The sequence below is a fragment of the Nomia melanderi genome, chromosome 10, assembly GCF_051020985.1.
Source record: "Nomia melanderi isolate GNS246 chromosome 10, iyNomMela1, whole genome shotgun sequence".
Taxonomy (NCBI): Eukaryota; Metazoa; Arthropoda; class Insecta; order Hymenoptera; family Halictidae; genus Nomia; species Nomia melanderi.
In genome coordinates this window covers 9,100,855-9,117,943 of record NC_135008.1, presented here as the reverse complement: position 1 = coordinate 9,117,943, position 17,089 = coordinate 9,100,855, and the positions used below count along the sequence as shown (strand labels likewise).

General features: G+C 43.5%; 1 protein-coding gene and 1 long non-coding RNA gene across 4 annotated transcripts in view; both read right to left on the bottom strand.

The window, feature by feature from the left end:
• The window catches only part of Fkbp14 (peptidyl-prolyl cis-trans isomerase Fkb14), a 110,140-nt gene that overhangs the window by 69,689 nt on the left and 23,362 nt on the right, over positions 1–17,089 (bottom strand). The gene's annotated exons all lie outside the window — the stretch shown is intronic.
• LOC143174966 (uncharacterized) overlaps positions 1–17,089 on the bottom strand; it is a 44,159-nt gene that overhangs the window by 19,698 nt on the left and 7,372 nt on the right. Inside the window, exon 2 of one of the 2 annotated variants that reach the window (XR_012999521.1) lies at positions 16,803–16,849. This is a non-coding gene — a long non-coding RNA (uncharacterized LOC143174966). The remainder of the gene's footprint in view (positions 1–16,802; positions 16,850–17,089) is intronic. The other variant, XR_012999522.1, reaches the window with a different exon arrangement.

Genomic DNA, 17,089 nt, shown 5'->3' with positions numbered 1-17,089 from the left:
ATTTGAAAACGTTTCGACGGATTCGAAGCTTTCTCGTTCGTCGCTCTTTCCAAATAACATACGATAATTCCCACGAAAAACCGGAAATCTCGCTGGCCTGGAAAAATTTGACTGCGATTGTATCGCACAGTCGTTTTTGATGGGATTTTTCATCTCTGCGCAAGGAAATTAACTAATCAATTGTCGATCCGAAATGGAAGTGGATCAATCGGTTTTCATTATTTTCATCGTGCCGCCGTTTGATAACGGTTATTTAAAACGGCAATTTTTGCGCTGTATCTGTTGCAGGGAAAATCGTATTTCATATTGCTGAGTGCCACCGATTTGTACATCTATATTTTTCGATAGAATTTCATCGAACGAATTGAATTAAGCGAATTTAAGGAACGATCATCTTGTTTTATAACAAAGATTTCAAATGCGAATTAACTAACGCAATTATTGTCAATGTTTCTTTCGAAGCACAGTAGCATTATTAGCACCCCGCTAATGAAATTGAGAAATAAAAGTCACTATCGTCGAGAAAAAGATAGTAAGGCTCCTCAAGAAAATCAAATTCAATTCTTCGTCAAACATTCGATCCATCGATAACATCGTCAAAGCGTCTGTACGTCACCCGCCATTTCTATTTAAACCGAACTCGATCCTATCCGTGCCAAACTTTCAAATTCCACTTTCTCGAGAAGAGGCCGTCGCGCGCATTACAATGTACATCCCACTCGCTTATGCGGAAAAAGTTACCTTTCGCTTCGCTACAATTTAATACGTAGACTATCATGGCGGTCACCGGTGTTTAATAATGTAAACTGTTTAATAATGTAAGTAACTAAGCAGCATTATAACGCATAAACGTTGTAATGCTAAACAATTACTAATAGTTAATAATTAATCAATTAGCTACGACGGAATAAATAACACATTATGTTGAATAAAAACTGTCAGTCAAATTTTGATAAATTTGTGAAATTGATTAGAGCTTTATTAGTTTACTCCGAGAAGCAAATCATACTCTATAAAGAAATGCTTTCCTTCCAAATGCACTGACAAAACATTCCGTTCGGACAGTAAACATTTCAATGAGCTACAAAAATAGACAAAATATAGCACTCCAATGGTGAAAGTGCGTAACAATGTCAAGAAATTAAGGCTATACAGAATGAAATACATAACAATCCGTTATAAATTTCAATCTTATAGTCATTTTGCATCACAATGAAAATTAATGCATTTACATCCAGGAACGTGTTAGGACTCACCCGTTATATTCCGCGTGGAGTAACGGTAACCTTCTGAGCACAGTAGCCAGCGAGCTGTCGAGCACGGAACAGGGACGTTTCAGGAAGTAGTCTCTCAAGGCAGGGAATCAACGTGAGTGCAATATTGCCGTGGAGCGGGCCGCGATCCGTCAGGCCGACGGGCCAGGCATATTTTCACGTTGATATAGGAACGGTAGACGTTAATATCTCCTCAGCCGGCAAAAAGGCGGCGCCGCGCAGGAATTATGACCAGTTTATCTGCGGCTAATCCAGATTAATCTGCGGCAACTTTTTTCGTCCAACCACCTCACCCAGCCCACGGTCCCTGTCTTTTTTCTTCTCTTTATCGGCAGCCGACCATTTCTCTCTCCCGGTGCAACTGCATCGTGTTCGCACGAGTCGCTGGTGCATTCGTTGGAGCTTAGGCGCGAAATTTATGGAGCCGCGCTCCCAGGTACCGTGCCCGTGGCCCTCTCGCAAGAATATTCGTCTTTCCACGGTGTTCGTGTCTTTTCCAACGTGTGCGTCCGCGTGTGGTAGCGTTCAGCCGGGCGCTTCGGGTCCGGGCATCGAGAAAGCAGCCCGGCCGCCCGATAATATAATATGCAGAGGCGCACGTACACCGACACGGCGCACGGCTCGCCGACCACGAAGATGCGGTGCACCGATGTGTCAGTGAGACCCGGCAATAGATCCTGCCAGGGCTACGCGAATTCGGCGCCGGAATACGGATGAAGATGGCCAATAGACGCGCTAACCGCTCGAATCTCCGTGACTCCTTTCCACGAGCGACCGCATTGTAGATCGGTTTGGGACTGATTTCTCCTGTTTTCTTCTCTTGCGTTTTTTCGTTATCTCGCGAATATGATTATTGGACTTCTTCTGTAGGGGAGTGTGACCGCTGAGAAATGGTGCTTGATAGATCGTTGACGATGCATGAACGATTTCGATGGGAAACGCGTAGCATGGAATTAGTTGAATCGGTTGATTGGTTGCATTACTGATAGTACAGAAGTGTTTTTGAATAATCATCGCTTAATCGAATGTTGTATAGTAGTTCAATTCGACTGGGTGTCCGTAGCGTGCTATGTGTTAACTTTGAATTTGAATATTTAAAGCGGGTTGAAATATTCAAACGAAGTTCGAATGTTTGAATACAATCTTATTCCTATTGGAATTAACTGAATTCTATTCGACGCTGAACGAATTATCAAACGACAATTTCCTCGAACAAAGACAGTTGGAGAAGGAAACTGAATAATCATGTTCTTCCCGGAGACAATAGAAGACAAACACAATTTCGTTCATCTGAAATTCTATCATTTTTTTCAGTCCAAGGTAGGTACGAATTACGGGGAACACTGGAACCGGCCGCGTTGCCCCAGAAAAATAACGAAAGCCGCGAGCGAAAAAGGAGAACGACGGTGTCGAACCGAGGTGAGTTGACGTCATCGGCCCGGTTCGAAACTCGCGCGATGGACCGTAAAAGAAATTGTGAAAGCGGAGCAAGGAATGCGGATCCCTGGCGTGGAGGAGCCCGGAGGCTCGCAAGGTCGGGTCGCGGAGCTGATCCTCTCGACCCGCGTCGCGTCGCGCCGGGAAAATGAAAGTCCCGGAAGACGGTGTTTCGAACGACCGCGTAGAAAGCTGACGGTCGCGACCCAGAAACACGACGGAACACGCGTTAGGCTCGATTCACACCAGCGGTCAATGATACAGTCAGGTGATAGTCAATGATCAAAAACAATCAAATTCCATCAATGTACAGTACGTCACACTTAAGAGTACTCTTTTCATCATTTCTATACAGAAATACAAAAGAATGCTTCAAATGAAGATTATATGGTACCGAGAGACACCAATAAAATCAATTACCACAGTAACGTATACCTACTGTGAAGGTCTCACGTTAGTCAAACCGACTTTAGGTTCAAAAGTGAAGTGGGGCAAGAGGACTCCTCCACTCACAACGCTCGGACCTTGGCGTGCGCCAATAATGACCATGAAATCCGAGCGTTCTGAGTAGAAGTCCCCTCGCCCTTCACTGCTAAACAAATGGCCGGCTTGGCTAACGTAGAACTTCTACAGTACGTGTCGCCTGATACTGTGTAGCTTCCAATTGAATAATTTTTTCATTTTTCTAATAAGTACAAAAATAATTACAGTAACACACTAAACACCTTACCGCATTTTGAGGAAACTCACTCGCGATACAAATTTTGGATCGAATATGAATATCACGAGCTATTCGGTAAGGGATTAAGTGGGACATATTGTACATGTATGTATTTCATTTCTGTTCATTTAGCCGAGAAATGAATCATTTGCCGGCCAAATGAAGTCCGGTGAAAAGCAAATCGACGATCAATCAATTTCGATACGACTGAACCGTACCGCCAAGTGTGGACGCGTACTTATTCCAACGCGAAAATTAAGCTGGCTCCTCGATGCTCGTTACGAGGCTCGCGCGCGACTGTTTGCGCCCGGTGTATACTATTTAATATGCGGGAACGGTATTTCTTTCAACCGCGCCGGCACGCATTCAGCGCCGTTCATGAATGATAAACCGTCAAAGAACCCGCGACCGGCCGGCAGCCGCGTTCTTATAAATGAGCGCAGCCCAGCCGCAGTAATTGCACTGTATCCTGCACCGGCAGAAATGCACCCTTACGACAATATCGCATTTTTCATAATTAACTCGGGTACCCTCGTCAAGACGGTGCCTTTATTTTTGCCCTCGTTACCACGCGCGCCGCCTTCGCATTCGAACGGCCACGGCAAATAATTTTTCGATTTTTCCCGGTGGAACGGATGTTGTTTACTTCGCGTAGATTGATACTTGAGTTTTCCTAGTTTTGAAAGCGTCATTCTTTTTGGAGCAGTGTTTTTAACTTGCTTTCTATGTTTAAACAAGGAGGACGTGAATGCTAAAGCATTCGTTCTCATTGTAATATAAAGTAACATGAATATAACATTCAAATTAAAAATAAATTCTTTATTTTTGCGGCTCAATAAAATGTTCACTCTCCGCGAACATGTCAGAATCAGACAATACAAATGCTAGTTGTAATGAAATGTGATAAGCTTGAAGAGATAATTCTGAATAATTGTATGCTAGAAAAGAATGAACACTTCGCGTTTTCTAGTCCACCACGAATGAAGTAATACGTTTGCACAGTATCAAATATATTCCAATAGAGAATGACAGAAACGAAGAATCGGGTTGTAACATTTTCACTGTAAATATTATTTCGTCATATGGAGGTATTAGCCGATTTCACGGTGAATGATATGGAACACCAACGAAATCCGCGATAAAGAACATCGAATTCGCCGGCTGATCCGGTATGTCATAACGTAAACTGCTTCGAGCTCGTAAAATCGCGGAAGTTAGAAGCTGCTCGGTGTTCTGCGATGTTTTCCACCGGCCGAGCCAGCTGCAAACTATGAACTTTCCGCGAAGTTCCCTAGAAGCGGCAGCGCACCGACTGTCTAACGAAGGGAAAGTGTCCAGTCACCGTAAGATACGCGCCGGAAGGCAAACCATGTGTACCAACTGCTAGAGCCTGACTTCCGGCAGTTTCGGATAAGCGGCGTGTAAACACTCCCCGTGGCCGGAATCCCGGGGAAACGGAGTTTCCGTGGTGCTCGTCGGCCGACATCGATGATTCGCCGCTTGATTTGACCCGTTGTGCGCGCGGCGTGCCTTCGATGCCGGGTCAATTTCGTCGCCACGGGCGAAGCCGGACGCGCACAGGGATAACTTGCGATTTCTTGCGCGAGGAACTTGAAACCCGTGATTGGATTTTCTTGATTTTGTAACACGATTATCCGCCATTCGCCGTGTTGGCCGCTTCGTTGAAGTTTAACGAGATTTCCCTTTTTGCGCTAAGCAAAAGTTTTCCGCGCGATGGTTGATCGTTTTATTGGTCACACTTTATGGGAAATAGAAAATACTATTTCGTGGAATATTGGAATGTTATTATTGGAATATTAGGATATTAGAATATTATAATGTTAGAATGTTGAGATACTAGAATACTAGAATACTAGAATACTAGAGTACTAGAATACTAGAATATTATAATACTAGAATATTATAATACTAAAATATTAGAATATCAGAATATTAGAATATTATAATGTTAGAATGTTGGGATACTAGAATAGTAGAATACTAGAATATTATAATACTAGAATATTATAATACTAGAATATTATAATACTAAAATATTAGAATATTAGAATATTAGAATGCCTGATTTTCAACCCTAAGTTATTATAAAGACAAAATATGACAAATCTGTATTTCCAGTATTATTATTAAATATCAGTGAATTTATATTATAATTCGCAGATATTATGGGTTTCTATGTTATACGGAACAATTAATTTATATTACTGCAAATGCGCATATGATACGATTAAAGATGAACGAACACCATGGAAGAATAGGAGTCTAATATTTTCCATGAACTAGAGATACGGCGATGTTGCGGTAAGCTGCTTGAAAACTCCTTTGTATAAAGTTTGCGCGGCGGTGCACCTAATATAAACAGAATCTTCGTGTTTAATTCCTACTCCCCGCGTAATCCGTTCAACTGCTTAAAGTGTGCCTTTGGAAACGAGGTGAGGGAAGTTGCGGGCTCGATACGCCGCGATACTGACACAAATTACAAAGCGACAGGGGATTTAGGATATCAGGATATTCCAATTTTAATGGGATGCAGGAACTTCGACGCCCCTTCTGTCAGGAGAAACCTTGGGGGAACTTGCGTTAACTAGAATAGGGATTACCATCAACCTAAGTAGTTAAACAGCTAATACTTCCCCGGAAAATGTCAACCCACGTCTCGGCTAATGCTTCGAATCTGGTATTCTATTATTTACACTGAGAAAATAATAAAATCTCTCGAACAAGCTTTAAACACTAATATTATCAATTACGTCCTGTCTACTCAAATTTCAATTCTAAACTTTATAGGAAATATCATGAAATATCCTATCGAAAAAAACTACAAATAGCACTATTTCTATTTCATTCTCAGTTCTCCTATTCAAACTTAAACTATCTTCTATGTTTTGAAGATTTCTTAAATGTGTCGCTATATATGTGGCTTAAGGTATTTCTTTCTGGTTAAAATAATTGTCGAAATTGTATGAAATTATTCGAAGACAAGGGTATGGAAAATACGTTTCTCCTAAGACACGATTTAATGAATTCTTTTATCGTATCAAGACAAACGAAGACGTGTTTTCCCAAGATATTCATGCAACGCTACGAGGATTCACTCATTTACATTGATCCAGTGAAACTATTTTACATTACCCTCACGCTCATGTGCTGTTATTCTCGGAGCGATGACTGAAACTTCATTCCGAAGTTCTTCCAAGGCAAACAAGCACCTACACCGTAATTGTAACAACAAGTTCTATTAGAAGTAAGATCGTTGACCCAACTCTCAGTATACTGAGTAACGTGTATATTTTTATTCATAACCAGAATTGTTAATTATCCGCCGATGGTGCACCGTTACGTGACGAGAACTTCCAAGGACTTCGTGCCCGCACTTCGCTGAGCAGGCAGCGAAAATAAAAGGAGACGCGACGATTGACTTTCTAAGCAGAATGTCACTTGCATCGAAACTAAATGCCAGCTATTGTCCAGCTCCGAGTTATTTCAGTCGCGCAGCTATGAATGGCAAAATCGATTGGCGCAGCGTGTGTGCGAATGCAGTGGCCGCGAAAATTATTCACGCGCATTTACTTGCTTCCCTTAACTTCTTTCTGTCATTTTCGTTTTTGACTGATTTATTTATCCCACAAAGTTCGAGATTATTCAAGTAACATGCCAACGAAAGGTATGAATATTATTTTTAATTACAAAACCGCAAGTCTATGTAAATATTTTAAGTAAATACTAAAAGAAACTAATCCCTATATTATTCGAAGCTAAACAATTTCAAAATTTCACAGCTTGTTCTCAAATTCCTAAGAAAATTGAATTCAAAGAATCTACTGACGCGTCTAATCATGATTTACCGTTTCCCCTTCGCACTCCAGACACTTCAATACTCAAAAACTTTACAAATATCTCTCGAGAACCGGATCAACCAAGTAATTCTTCATTTCCCGAACCATTACGTTTCCGTTTCCACATTCATGTACAATCTCTTCTCTTCCCTTCCACGCCCCGTTCCTTGCCGAACCTTAAATCCCGCAATGCAGCTTCCTAAAATTCTCAGTCGCAAAATCGTCAAACATCGATTCGTCAAAAAATTCCCCGGCGATCGATCGTGGAACGTTTCGCGGCAGCGCAGGCGACCGCAAGATCGCGCGGAATCGTTGCGGGAAAATGTTTCAAGTGGCGTCGCCGCGCAGCTGAAATTTTGAATGCGGCTCGGGGATTGTCGAGGAAAAAGGGGAACATACCGTCACGAGGGCTGTTAATTATTTCACGCGAGTTCCACTGTCACCGGAGATGCCAGCTTCGCCCTCGAAAACCGAGGGCGGCGTTCCCTGGACGAGTAGGACGGAAAACATGCGCACATGCGAGCAAGGGGTAAGAGGTTTGATACTTGGACGCATCGAAATACCGAATTCTGCGGTGCCGCGCTCGATGCACCGCTGATCAAAGAAACCCGGCGACCCTCGGCTTCCTTCTTCACTCTCTTTTTTTTCTTTTTTTAAACCCTGTTTATCGCGTTTGCGTGCGCGAACCGGCGTGCACCCATGCGTCCCGCGACGCATCGGTTGCACCGCGAGCTGGGGCGGATGCATACGTCTTAAAGCGCTCTCGAACGAGAACGCGGATCCAACAAGCCATATGCGCGGTGGTCGCTCTTCCGGAGAATCTGTTGCCGACGACGAACTGCTCCGTTTCGGTAACCACGCGTTTTTTTTTACCGGTTAGAAGGAATTCTCGAGTAATTCTATGGTATCGCAGTTGTGATGGTACAATCGTACGTTTGAAATAAGGAAAAATATTGATGACTTCCAGCTTGAGAATGTATTGACACGTACGAGACTTCAATTTAAGCGGGTAACGTAATTTTATTGTAATCGGGTTGTGGTATAAATTGCATTTTATAGTTGTAGAGTTATCTTGTTTATTAAGTGGAGAGTAATGGAACTGCGGTCAGTTTGAAACGTGTGAGAATAGGACTGTGAAATGTTTTTGGATACTCTAGAGAAGAGATGTGGCGGATAATGATGATCAAGTATTGCTCCCAGGAAAGTATCCATTTCCTTGTGTCTACTAACTGTTCTGAAGCTTTAGTGCCTCCATATCAATTTCTGATCTGGACGAATTTGTGGATAAAGTTGTAAACGTTGAGGCTTTAAGACTCTCTAATACCGTGAAATACGGCGAAACATACAGTTTCGTATGGTAGTAAAATTTAATGATAAAATATACAGTTTCTAAACTGTAATACAAACGAAGTATGGAAATTTTCATCTTTACGCTCACAATTTCCCGTGGAGTTAACGATTGTAAAAGTCGTAGTTAAGTTCCCGAGAAGTTTCCGTTTCATTAAACTTCAGCTATCGACGCGTAAAACGAAAAGTTTATTGACGGTCTACACGAGGATTTTCATTCACACCGTGTCTCAAAGCCAGAACTTGCGTAATTCTCGATACAAACTTAACGCGGCACAGATTTTATGGGAAACGTTCAACGCGGAAGGGACACTTGCATCATTATTTTTCTTCGACGGAACAGCGAAAGGGACTTTGGATCCTTTTAAGCAAGATGCGCCTCTTGTGACGCTTTGAATGCGACAACATCTTTTTACGAGCTCTACACGGCTCACGAAAAAGCGGGGAATTAATGGTTCTTACATTATCCAGAAGAAAGTGGTACACGCAACGCTATGCTAACGGAGTCGGCAAGAGTAAGTCGCGTAACAATGCTGTATTGCAGGGGCCGAGAGAAATAACGCAAAGAAACCCCATTAGCGGAAGGTCGTTAATTAAGCATCAATTTCAAACGTACACTCTCCATCGTATCGCTTTCATTCGTTTCCATTAACGTTCGAAAAGGTACAGGTGATTTAAACCAAATACATCGGTCCATTGAAACATGCCTTTTCACCTGCGCTACGTTAATTACTGAAACGAACAGAGTTTCCAGCTACCGCGAAGAACATCCCGGATTATTTAATATTCGTTTCAGGCATATCTCAAAACCATTTACAAGGAATCAGACGCGAATCCCCAAAATTCCCTTAACCCTTTAAACACTCGTGATCTCCGGAAACAATACGGATAACTGGTAACCCTGAAAACCCGAAACCAACGAAAAACGGGCGGCCTGAAAGTAAACTGATCGAGGTTCACCGGTGTTCTACTCCTCTGCGCGTCGACCGGTCGCGTTAAACGAAACGACGCTGACAAAAACACGGGCTTTCGTTGCGAGGAAGGGTTGCGCGGTCGCGCGCACTTCGTGCGGTGTATCGGGAGCACTGAAGGAATCGAGGCCAGCCATTTCTCTGACACTTTACCGAATTATTCACGTTCCAGCGAGCCGGGACGAGGAAAGAAGCGCGGAGAAGGTAACAATTTCCGAATCGAATCTTCGGCCGACCGTTAGAACTGGACATCGTTCGCATACGTAAGAAACGCTCGAGTGGATCGATGAATTGCACGAGGAGATCGCATTATGGAGTAGCCTGGCCAGCAGCTTGATATCTCGTGGGAGCAAACTCAGCGGGTCTCGGCTATTTTTCCTTCCTTAACCCGAACCGGCGTTATCCTGACATTACTTCTCCACCACTCTCCCCCCCTCAGTCTCGTATCCAACTATCTTTTTCTCCCTCTCCGTGTACTTGATCTCTATCGCCGATTCCTGCTGCCCTTGCACCGTGCACCACTCCTAATTCCCCTTGAACCGGTGCATCATTACTGCTTCGACGTCGGGATACGTGAAAAATTGCGGCGATCCTGCGCGATCACTTTTCTCCAAGGATGAAGGGAGTCGCGTATTCGGGGATCTCACCATTTTTGGCTTTGTTAAAGGCTTATTTTCATCGGAAATTGATGATACTGCGTTGGAGAGGAACCGGCTGGTCGAAGCAGTTTGGAAATCTAAATTTATCTCGGGACACTGCGAATTTATCTTGGTTTTCTACTTCATGTTATTGAAAAAGGTATACGGACGATGATTCTACGGTAAATATTCTGTATTCTGATAATCGGAGAGATGTAGAAAGAATCCAACTATGAATGCATAAAGCTCAGAGATAACATTCGAGCTGGCTAAAAAATGTTCTCCCCGCAATCACAAGTTTTATTCGTAATATTACACTTTGTATTCGACGAAGTTACGGGAGACTCGGAATTTGCTAGATAAGCGCGGAATGATCGAGCGGGGGGCAAAAAATCGCCCGAATTTCCCTTTCCACTGACTATCGGAAAAGGCTTCGTTACGGCGGAGCTGGGGCCGAGGAATCGGTCGAAATAATCGGAGCCGATCGACGGGAGAGCCAAGACGCGCGCGACCAGTTCCGAACTCGGAACGAAGTTACCCCGGCAATCCAATTTTAATGCTGCCCGTGACTCCAGCGGAACTGTAACGCGCGGAATTAATGATGAACCGGCTGACAAGTGAGAGCGCGAGCGTCGACGCAACGTGAATTTAACAGGAGACGGCGGAATCCATCCGCGAGGATCGACCTTTCCACCGCGGCATGCAGATTGAATATTCGTGATCCTGATCATCCACCTTTTTAAATTACCGAGACGAGGTTAACAGAACGCCATGTAGACGAATTGAAAATTACGACTCGGCCCCGCCTCGAAGCGCTTCGCGCAGCGAGCTCGTCATTCCGTGCTGCGTAACTCGTTTATACGATTATTCTTGAAAAGTGTGCACTTCGCAGAAAGAAACAATCCTCTAGACTTCACTTTAATTGTACCGAATCGTGCAAGTTGATGTTCCCGTGGTTGGCAGGTTAGAAAATCTTGTCGCGTTTCTTGAGAGATTTTAAAAACGGGTTTCATCTTATTAGGCTTTATTCGACATTTAGATTTATATTTTACACGTTATTCAACTTAATGACATATCAACAACTTTTCTTGGTCTAAGTAAATCAGAAAATGACGAAGAACAAATAACGACTGATTAACCCCTATAATAACGGAACCAGCTCACGAGCTTCCTATACCAAAAAAAGGCACAATTACTCCTAATACCATTGGTCTCTGTCTCAGAAGAATAATATCATGACGAACGTTCAAAATTTTCGTGACAGTAATAACGCTCGAGAAACCATGGGTGAATCAAAGAAACCTCTCCATTCCTAGCCAAGCAAGATGCAAGCTCTGTTGTCCTTCCAAGGAGGGCGACGTCTCCGGTAACACGTCGCAATGTGTCCTGAATTGCTTTACCGCGAGGTATCTCGTTCCGGTAGCCAAGAGGCGCGCCATGTGGTTGGATCCTTCGAGAGAGGATCGACCGCGAAAGCCTTAAAGTTTAATCGCGCTGGTCGCATACGTGTCGCGCGCTTGCTGCCGCGACACGAGTCGCTGCGACATCTGCTTTGCCGAGGACCGACGGATAGGAGGGGAAAGGGGAACGGAAACCATCAAGAACGCCCGGAGAATAAGAGACCAAATGGAGAGGGACGGGTATCTTTGCTACCCAATGAGACCGGACTGAATCTTTTATTCGCGCACCACTCCACTTTGTCGCGCAGTCCACTCTCCCGCAGAGCAAGAAGCCGAAGAAGGTCACGAAGCTTCTTTCCGCGGCGGACGTCGTCTTAATCGACTCAATCGCCGATTGAGGATCTCCTGCGGATCGATTATCCGTTTCCACGATGCTCGGGTGCATGCCGGTTGATTTCCGGACGGCTTTCAGCGGAATTTTATGCAGCTCGTTGGGAGAAGATGGAAAAGAAGATTGGAAATAATTTTGTTCAAATAGTTTCGTTTCCTTTCCGTTCGGATTATTATTTTTCTCTTTTCAGGTGCTTGAGTTCTTTTGAATTTTTAAGAATTCTTCTCGTATTGGTTTCTGTAATTGCGTTTCGTTTGGACGTTGAACGCGGAGCTTTTAGAGTCGTGGAACTCGAGTGCTTTTAGAGTACATGGATCTTCAACGTTTTGATGTATCTAAATCTTCAGGTTTTTAATGTTCCTCAATCTTCGACTCTTTAACTCTTTAATGTTTCTAAATTGTTAACTCCCTGAAGTTTCTAAATCTTAAACTCCTTATTTCTTTCAATATACCTAGGTAATTTCGACAGAATTTCGATAGAGAAATTAGTAGCTAGAAGCTCCCCGCTACCCGTTATAAGAGGATTCATTCGGTTAATTATGCCGCATGAATATTTCCTCGAAACAGTTCGGACAATGCCTCACTCCGTTTATGTCGAGCGCTCTCCGTACGCCCGACGAGAGATGAATGTACCAGCCGATTTGTTCCGAGCGTGGCCGACGGTCCTCGTTTTTAGAGGATCCGGGGAAACGACAACCGATACGCGGGGAACGTTATCTTACTCAATGAAACGACTTGAGGGCCGATATCGGACACGGATGTTGGGCTTGAAGCATGACTACGGTTATCTCGAATTTTGTACTCGTGCTCGGCGGAATAATGGCCAGTGGACGGTTTGCGAGATTCGGCCGGTTGGTTTTCGAGAGTGCCGGCTAAATTTATGCATCGAATCGCGGGATCACTGAACGGAGTTTGATTAACATTCCAACGGTAAATATAATACATTAGGGAGCGGCGTTAGATACGAGAAATGTTTCCAATTATTCTTAACTTAAAACACGTTTTTTTTTTAAAACACGTATACAGTAACTGAATAAATTATATCAACTATACACAATAATTAAATTAGCTTCAAATAGTACAGTAACCACATTTCTGTAGTTATCAAATTAATTTGAATAAAGTATAAAAACGTTTATATTTCGGTTGAAATTTTTACCTCTGTTCACTAAGGCTATTTTAGAGCAGTGTGATCTATGTACCATATTAACATTGCAAGGATCTTTTGAACACTGCATACGTAGGACTGCAGCCGAATAGCTTACTCATAGCAATTTTCAAACTGTATAATCTTGTGGGGCCGCAGTATCACTTATCGCGAGTTGCATGTTGGACACACACATTCCAGAGGGTCGTTCGTCGATGGACGTTTCACGTGAACGCGTCCCGTGCGGCCGGTAATGTCCTCCGGTAGGAAAAGAACGTGTCTGCCCGATGAGGTCACGTTGCATCCTTAGACCGGCCTCCGTCCTGCATATCAAAGATCACGAATGCACATCTACACGGTGTGTTACTCGTGGATAATCGAACCTCGCAGCTTCATCCCATTCAACACACGACGCAATGGGCTTTTATTTTTGCCCCCGCTTCCGGGAACATCGCGATGAATCATGGATCCGACATGGCGAAACTCACGGCGCCACCTCGACGAATCTTCCAATATCGCGACGGATGTACAGCTGAACGATTTTCGCGCCTGCGACTTTCTCTCTTTTGAAACGAACGTTCAAAGTCAACAATTTTGATTGAAACTAAAGGAGATTTTAATGGTTCCTAATTTTCTTCCAGTTTGGGACACCTTTTGGCTAACAGTACAGTATGAATGATAGATAAATAATGTAGTAAATAACCAAAGAAATTATACAACACCGGCAACAGGTGGAAGAACATTAACGAGCGATTCGTTGTCACAGCGTCAGACGAAAATTAAGATTCTTCGAATACATACACAAATTAAAACGTATACTTCATTCCTCTCAAAGCTCTTACAACAATAACAAAATTCTGCGTTCCAATATCAATAACCCCAGTGATTTCCTTCAGAGAGAAAACAGAGAACATTCCCCTGATATTTCTCAGCTCCACGACACCCTCTACAGCATCCTTTCAGTCTCGACCAACCCCAAAAACCGCAACAGCCGTCATACACGAGTCACCAGCGGCAAGGCAATAAGAAACGCGAATTGTCCCTCACCATAATCCGTTCCGACGATGCTCGCGCTAATGAGTATAGATCATCCGTGACAGGGTGGCGAGGGGTAGCGGCATTAATCGCATCAGTCTGTCTAACCGTGACGGGAGGTGTCGCGTTAAGGCGGGTAAATTAGCCTGGAGAGCGTCGGGAACGCTCGTCCTCTTCCGTGCCGCCGGAAAGACAACACGTTCGCCGGGAACAAGGAAAGGGTTAAGGGGTGGTTTTCGCCGCGAGGGCCCGGACGAGCGAAACCGAGGGCCGGAGGGCGTAAATTGGCGCCGAGAGACGCGACCGGTGGAAATATGTCTCGGCTCAAGAACCCCGAGGACTTGTTGAATGGCGGAAACGCGGCGTTCCATCACGCGGACAACGCCGGGATCTAATTGAAAGATGTATCCGCGCGGCGCCCGTCCCGCGGCCGCTGAGACGCTTTCCCCTGGCCGGCGCCGTCGATGGTGAACGAACTCGTGGAAATTTATGCGATACAACGGAGGAGGCACGCGAGGTCCTGATTTGTGGGACACGTTCGAAAGTCCCGCGCGGAAACTCTCGACGCACCGGTCGCGACCCAGCTCGGGGAAAGTGTCGGGTTTCTTGGACACCTGCGTTTCAGGGCGATAAACTTTGCATAGGTATTTCGGATGAAATAGAATATTGCTTGTTAAGATTTTGTTGTAATAGAAATTAGATAGTTGTAGTTGTAATTTTGGTAATTTTAATATTGTTAGTTGCAGTATTATTAATTATAATATTGCTATTTGCTAGATTAATAATTATAATATAGTTAGTCGCAATATTATTGACTATAATATGATTAGTTACCGTATCGATAATTGTAACATTGTGAATTGCAATAGTATTAATTATAATATTATTATTATCTTCATTAATAATTATAATATACCCAGTAAATGTATTAATAATTGTAATATCATTAATTACAATATTACACTTACACAATATCGCATAATATAAAATATTCAAGAATCAATCGCGGATATCATTCTCGCACTTTGCCGAACACAGTTCTCAGCAAAGGAAGATCGATCAACGATTTCGTGAGTCCAATCGTGGTGGGTAATTTTCTCGCGGTTTATGACGCGTGAGATTCTTCCGGCGTAAAAAGGATACACACCGGTCCGAATCGCGTTCGATTGACGTCTGGAGAGGCCGGCTACGATGAAGCTGTTATGCTAATGGCGGGCTCCGATCGATAGCCGGTCCGAACGGGAACCGTCCGCGTCCCGAACAGGTTTATTACGCGTATAATTAATTAATTAACTTAGACCGCGCGCCGACAGGTGTACGCTAATTAATGGACGTGCGTAATGAATCAAGCAAACAGCGAACGCTGGAAAACAGACGAAAGAAAAGAGGCCGCACACGTGACGGTCCGGAAAGTTCACGGGCGGTCGGGATCCGTTTCGCGAACAACCGGGGAAAATGATATCCTAGTAATTAAAACGGCGCGGCAGGGAAAAAGGGAACGAAAGAATGACGCATTCCTTGATGAAGAGGATCCGGTGTACTTGTTTGCGATGCAATTTGTTTGAGCCTGAAACCTTCGAGACGCTCCGTCCCGCTCCCACCCTTTCTTCCATTCTCCCTTTGCCCGGTGGATTTTTAATCTCCCTGAAAACGATTTATGAAACTGCATCCCCGGGAATGTACAGGGTGCTTCAAAGATGATCGATCGATCTCTGACAACGTGTTCGGTGAGCAGAAATCGGAAAACAAAATTAGAAAGATCGTATGATAATTGTGAACGACAGGAATGTAAACACCTATTGCTTAATTATTATTTCTCATCAGAAATTGAACATTCGTGCAATACTCTGTATTTAGATATTTTTGAAATAGTGGAATGTAAAATTTTATCGGTTTAAATTCAAATGTTATGTATATGATGGTGTATTGCCATTTCTGTGTTTGTGTGTCGCATTGGGTAGAATGTATTTAATAATATTGTATTCGGCCAAGAGTCTACTTCATTAATTTATCACCAGAAGTACATAAACAGAATATATCGACTAGTCCACAGTCGCATCCTCGTAAAACAGACTAAACCACTCGCCGCGGCCTTAACCGCGAAAGATAGTCTCGTAAAAGCGGTAAATTATTGTGTGCTTAATTTGTAGCTGCAACCTGCAACCTCCTCCCACTCGCGTTTAAATAACATTGAACTCACGGTTCCGGGGGAAACGAGTTTTTAAGCGTCGCTCGGAGAGCTATTCCACCGGAACGCGTGAAACAATACCGATCGACTTGATCCGGTTCTTCCTTCGTCAATTAAATCCTCCTCTAGTCGTGAAACGTAGTAGTTAATCGATAAACTTTTATTAAAGTTGATATCATCAAATGAATTGATCATCAAATGAATGAATTTCAGACCTATAAATTTTCAATTGCCAGAATTCTCTCAAGATTTAGTACGTACATGAATTTCAATTCTGAAGGAATTTTAACGCGACCCTATTTCTCGAACCAAGACAAGAAGTTCGTGTTTCTGTCTGAAATATTCATGGTAGAAGAACTTGTACGTCGCTAAGGATTCAATGCAAGTTAAACTCACCCACCTCCCAAAACCCGTATGCAGGAGACGTTCTTTGAATCACTCACCTGAAACAGAGAAAACAAAACGATTAATTGATGGATTCATCTCCGAGGAACGTAATAATAATTCGGAACGATATAATCAAAGTCTGTGAATAAAACGTGGCCCGATTCCGCCGGGTTCATAGATATTCCCGTGAAAGGGTGGGATTATTGTCTCTCGGCGTACACTGTGTTACAGTCGACTCGCAACGACAAGAGAAACAACTCGGAGATGCCCGGAAACAAAGTGAAGGGAGTTCAAAG